Source organism: Haliaeetus leucocephalus, unplaced genomic scaffold (assembly GCF_000737465.1).
Source record: "Haliaeetus leucocephalus isolate CR32 unplaced genomic scaffold, Haliaeetus_leucocephalus-4.0 Scaffold784, whole genome shotgun sequence".
Taxonomy (NCBI): domain Eukaryota; kingdom Metazoa; phylum Chordata; class Aves; order Accipitriformes; family Accipitridae; genus Haliaeetus; species Haliaeetus leucocephalus.
In genome coordinates this window covers 1,021,967-1,028,650 of record NW_010973220.1, presented here as the reverse complement: position 1 = coordinate 1,028,650, position 6,684 = coordinate 1,021,967, and positions in this window count along the sequence as shown.

Here is a 6,684-nt window from a genome sequence, read left to right as displayed (position 1 = left end):
TCTGAATTAGTAATATACATAATGGTATCAATATCAACCCCCAAGCTGCTCCACCTCCCCCATAAAGTAAGCATATAAACCAGGTGCCAGTCACCAGAATTTTTTGCTTTCAGGGATTTATTGTGCTTAGTAAATAGTGCATTACTTTTATGTACAAGAATTTACATAATCTTTAAAAGTATAGCAGACTGTGACCTGTGATAGTGGAACTGGTGTACAAAAAAAATGTGAGCAAAGGAATTTATATCGATCCAGGATAATAACATTAATTCATTGTTACATCTATCTACTAGGCTCCAGTTACAAATTACATGAAATTCACATTTCAGTATGAGCCCCTCTAAGTTTAAAGAAACCCTACCAAAAATCATGAAATGAAAGGCTCTAAAAGTTTAAATGCTGTGTGGTCACTGCAGCATTATTTTACCTAATCTAGCCATCTAAAATTAGGCATTTAATCTAAAGAAATTGTCTTGACTCTAAAAATAGGTACTATTATTCTAAAAGAACAGAATAATTCATTTCAAATAGAAGTAGAAACATAAATTTTATTGTCTCTATAGATGCAATTGACTACATCTGCATTATAAGCAGGTATGCTCAAGGGAATCTCCCACAGTCATAGTCTCCAGCTGTCATTGCAAACTTGAATAAAGCATACAGCAACTCCCTTCCAGCCTCCATGCAAAATTTCCTTTCTGTAGAAATGTGAAACAACAGAGAGACATTCCTGAGCCCTGTTATGACATAGACTGAATCTAAACAGCCAGTTTGGGCTAGATGCCTTACTTTTAGCCAACATATGCTTGATGAGTTTGGTAGTGCAGAATTTTTCATTTAAATTTTACACACTTTATGCTGTGAAAGTCTGAATTGAACCTGTTCATTCTATATTCTGTTTATAGTCAATGGAGAGAAAGAAGCATTGTAACTTGTTCACTTATGCCTAGCTAGTCCTAGCTTTGGATGCAGTAAATCACACCCCTGGTGTGCCTGGTTTTCCTTTATTGACAACAGAGTGTACAGAGAGTGACCAAAGCATACATAGTTTTCTGTACGTAGACAGGTAAGTACAGCCTTCTGTGATACATCCTATCCCCAAATGCTAATAGATACAGTATAAAGCATGTGGGAAAAGCAAATATGTTGTTTTGTTTCATAGAGATTAAAACCACAGCATGAGAATAGTTTTCTTTTCCAGATCCTTGTTTACCCAATAACAGTGTACAAAGTATTATATTTTTGTAATAATATGTAGATTTTTTTTTCTGCATTTTGATAGTATTTAGAGTATCTGGAAAACCAGTATGTACACCTTTATGTAAACATAAGCTACAAAAGCTTGGTCAAAATCTATCAGAATTTATCTATCAATAACACTCAAATCTGTCATTAAATGCAGTTGCTTATGATACGAGATTTAGTAATCAAAGATGATCACACAGCAGCACTTCTGTATTTGGTTTAAGATAAAAGTTAAATAAGAAGAAACAATATTACCTGACATATTTTAAATATTTTCTTCTTGCTTAATGCGTGTAAATCAATCTCCTGAGGACAGCTGGGCTATCGTACTCTTTCTTCCACAAGTGTCTGGTGTTTTTAATAAACATTAAAGACATTACTTTGACACTGCACTCAAAACTTTTTATTTCTATTGCCATGTCTTTCCCTTAGGCTCTGGTCAGTTGACATTTGCAACTGCCTCAGAAAGAAAGATCAGTCTACGCTCTTTAGCATTTATTGTAACAAAAGCAAAAGATAGAAGGGTGGAGTGAAAAGCAAATCATTCTGGATAGGAAATGTATGTATGTGTTCTCATCACTAGTTCACAAAATCCAGTAGTATTGGCACTAAAGATTTCAAAATGCATAGAAGAAAGGCCAAAGCTGGTTGAAATACGCAGCTAACATTTCTCTCTGATGTTCTGTACTCTGTGTTAGTGAAGTTATAAAGGCAAGGGTATTAGTTAAATTATTTTGTAAGTGAACATAGTACCTCCAAGGTGCATTTTATTGCAGCTCATGAAGTGGCTATGGCATACAGAAATTCTAAAAGAAGCATTTATAGTCAATCAAACAAAACAGAGGAGCTGAATAAAAATCCCGCAGAGCCAGAGCAAGAAGGAAGGGTCCAAAATATATATTTTGTTTTATGCTACTGTGAGAATGATATTTTGCTAGAAATCTTATAAAAGCTTTCATAAAATATTTTATTTCTTTTAAAAAGATTAATATTTGTCATTGCACACAGGTATAGTAATGAAATATGAAACTGTTTTAGTCTGACATACTTGGGAAAAAACCAACAAACACACCAAGGATGCATATCCAGCATAATACAAATAAATGTCCCTTTCTTTTCTGATTGGTTCTGCATGGATCATTGTAAAACAGGAAATTTATATTTATGAACTTCACTAGTGTTGTTTGCTTTAAGGAAAAATAGCACAAACCAGTCTCTGCAGAAGACAATCATGGAGTTGTATGATTGGGGCATCAGTATTTAGAGACTGAAAGGAAGAGGACAAGGAGCAGTAATATTTTGTTTGGACTTGGGAGAAACTCACCGGCAAAAGTGATCAGATACTGTAGGACAAGCTAGAAACAGCAGATCTACTTAGGATGAGGTGTTTGAGAGGATTATGCTGTTTCTCAAGATACTGTAAAATCTGGAGAGAGAACACTCTCTGCTCTCCCAAGCAAACAATATGGTTGCCCCTTTAAAATAACTTGGCAATTACAAGCTCTTTGCATTAAATCCAATGTTGCTGACACTAAAAAAACTTCCAAAGCAGTTAACAATTGCTACAAAACGAGGACAGTCTGGAAAGGTGGAAACAAGAAAAGCTGTCATCTGCAGTACAGAACAGTGCAGCAGTTACATTGTAAGGAGGAACTCTAAGGCCAGAGGAAAATGCCAATCCTTTCATCTGCAAGTGGTAAGACCTGGAGTACGTTACTTTGAAATGGGTTGAGCGGTTATACTAATGCAACTAGAACATATGGTTCTGAAAAAGGTTAGATCACAGCCATGAGGACTGTTAAAGGTCTATCATTTCAAAGCCTACAATTGATTTTAGCTTCCATCCCCTCCACACCAGTTATTTTGCTTTGTATTTGACTTGGGCTTCTTATTTCTAAAGGAAGAAGTCATTCACTCGTCTAAGCTCCATAGACAAGGCAAGAAAAACAGAAACCATTCAGACCATAGAAGACCTCTGCTGTACTGATCGATCTCTCCTGCATCTCTTTCTGTCATCGAAAAGACCTTTTGCCAGGACTGCATTTTTGGCTTAGCTCAGGAAAGTGATGAAAAAGTCAGACGTTACCACTATGTTTGAAACAACAAAGGGAATAGAGAACAGCAGAAAGTATTGAAAATCATTTTGAATGCTCACTTCATAAATAAAGCTACAAATGGTCCTCTCTGATCAATGACTTCAGGGGCTTCTAGCACAAAGGAGAACAACAAATTCAGATCACTTGTTATGCTTGTAAAACTGTTCCAGAGTCCCAGTATAGCTTGGTAGAAGAGGGAGATTGATTGACCTTTAGAGCAGCAAGACACAGGGAGAAACAAATGTTCTGTATTTGCTGTCCTTGACATATTCCAAATCCCTAGCATTATGGTTAAGTGAACTCTTGCTAAGACAAGAATGCATAAATTCATGACAATTCTTGCTGTTGCCAAAATAGTTCATGTCTCAGTAAGTGACAGAAAATCTGGCTATTATGTTTTGAGAAAAAGTTGAGGGCAAGATATGTATCTTTAAAGATACTTCCCTTGTATGTATACATACATATATACTAAATTCTCTGATAATGACTTATGTCACTGTACATCTCTCCTCATTTATTACTGACAGAAAGCATGATTTCATTATGCAAGGAGATTTTAAAAAAAAAGAAGAAAAGAAACCTCTCTGCAAACTTTCTTTGAAGAAATAGTAGTGACACAGAGTATTTGGACAAAGAAGGAAAAATATGCTGCAACAGCTCTTAGCCAGGGACTCCTGCTTTTTAAGGTAGAAAAGATAAGGATTTCCTTGGTTGTATTCCAAGGAAATTTTCTTCTAGTACTTGCTTGTTGAGAAGCAAGGTCAGTCTTTCCGTATGTCTTTCTAAATGAGAGGCCTTTTGCTCATCCACCCAACAACATAGAGCTCCCGAGACCACTGCATTGTTGATGATGAGGTTGCAGACCTGCACCACAGCTTTGCCCTGTTCTTCAGAATGATTTCAAGGCAATCTGTCCTTTCAGTGTAACTATTCTTTCATTTCTACCAGTTCTTTCCATAAATCCTCAGAAATCTCAAGATTGCTTCCTATTACCTGGAAAAAAAGGGAAACTGAATCTTTACTCTTACACAGTGAGAGAAAAATGAATGTCTTCTCCAGGTAAGGCATCTCAGAAATACGATCAACCTCTCAATGAGAAAATATAAATTCCTGCATAAAGCTGGCTTTTGGAAAATATGCATAGTATTAATATAAGCTGCTTGATAAAACAAGAATATCTGTAAGGTTCTCTGAAATGTAATGTAGACACAATTAATTTTTTTGCATGTGACCATGATCACGAGTAACCACTGAAGTACCACCCACAAGAAAAAGGATTAGGTTTATACAGAAACTTTCTCAGATAATGACTCACGGGTGGTGACTTGACTCCCAAAGCAATGACCACCCATCCTCACCAGTTTCCAAGAATGCTTTAGTGGTTTGAAGGTTTCCATTTTTTTTTTAACTTCAGATCAACATGCACAATCAACAGCATGTCAGATCAACAAGTTGCCTGGCAGGAAGACACAGAGAAGTCATTCTTTTGAATTAAGCAAAGTGTTCATGTGCCACAGTGATAAAAATGCTGTAAATATCTATACTAGACAGATGAACAGAAAAAATAAAATTAAGATGTTTTCATGTAAGTGACTCCTTATTTCAGAAGCAAGCTCCTTTCCAAGGAACATTTGTATCCATTTTGAATGAATAACAGTAGAGCCAATACTTCATAGCAAGGCTGTGTGTCTGTCTTCAGGTGGATGTTTTAAGGGAGCCAACCACAGAAAATATACTACTTCTTGGGGAAGCCACCTACTGGTATTTTTGAGTGGTTGCATATCTGAACAAAACATGTGATTAGGGACCTTGTATTTTGTGTTCCACCAGTAGGATCTTCCTGTTATGACTACATGTTTTTGGTTTTGTTTTTTTTTTATTTCACTCCTTACATACCCATAGTCCTCCCTCTAATTTTAATGTCTTTGGGTTCCTGCTTCTGCAGAGATCACAGAAGAAAAGCAGCCTGCCAGTAAAGTAACTGACTCACATTTTTTTCACAAAAGAATTGAAAGATGAAGGAAATTATGACAGTATTTATTATGTGTCTAGCATAATGAAAAGCATATATAAACAACAAAAAAACCCACTATTATGGTGAAGACTCAAATCATCCAGATGACAGTTTGCATGTTAAAATAAACTATTCCAAAATAAAAAGAATATATCTACTCATCTGAAATTACAAATGCCTACCTATAAGGGAAACACCCAATAAAGGTGCATTTCCTTTTAAGGCAGTTACCGAAATGAGATAGGAAAGCAGGATATTGTTTCTTAATGCATTTGCTAACTAATCCCACTCACCTTTCATACATGGAGATTGTTTGAATTCTTACCTGGGCACTGTTTCCTGTGCTTTTTTAAGCACATTGTCAGAGTGCAACTTATTAACAGTTATGATAAACACCATAAGAAGATTGACAGAAAATGTATGAACACTGTCATTGAGAAAAATTATTTTGATACATCATCTAGTAAGTCCTATTCTCTATCTCCATCTACTGGAGGATTCTTAACAACTAACAGACTCTGGAGGGTTTTTTTTTCTAATTCTTCCTCAATGTATCTGTTATTTTCAAGGAAAGCTAAGCCCCATTTCAGAAAAAAAGACTTAAGGCTATCTGTCTTGAAAATAACAGTTTAAGCATAATCTTATTAGCTGAATCTGTTTAGAAATAAACGTTCTTATAAACATCTAAAGTTGCACAAAATAAAATAGTGACCTGAATTTATGAGGAACCATTAAAAAAACATACCCCCCCCCCCCCCCCCCAAAAAAAAAGCACCCAAAACCCAACACCTCTCGCTGGCTTAGACAACAGGGATTCCCTAGATACCTTCACCTGAATTGGTGAAGTTTCCTACACTCTAAAACTTCTGTAACTGTAAGGCTCTATCTATATTAGTAGTAAATGTAACTCAGTGAAGAGTGCAGCAAAACAACTAGTGCTGAGGACCTGGCATCCACATTACAAGCATTTTGCAATGTTTTATCCTGACCTAGTTGTAGCCTGATTCTGTGTGCTGAAAACCCATCAGCAGTTGAAATGCCTTAGCTGTTAGTGTCATTCTTCTGGTAAAGTATAATCTGAAAGATGTCCATTGTGTACACCCTGAGAACACTGCATGGAGTGCACCTTAGCAAAGTGAGTACAATTGGGCAATTTTCTTAAAAAATGAACAAACAAAAAACTCCTTCTGATCTAAACCATAATGCACAATGCGGCTGTGCTGAGAGGTACCACTATGCGGGCAAAGCTTAGCGTCTCATGTCATTCCATATTCAGGGTTTCTTTCCAAAGTGGTCCAAACAAGCCAGCATGCTTGCAACTAACTCACT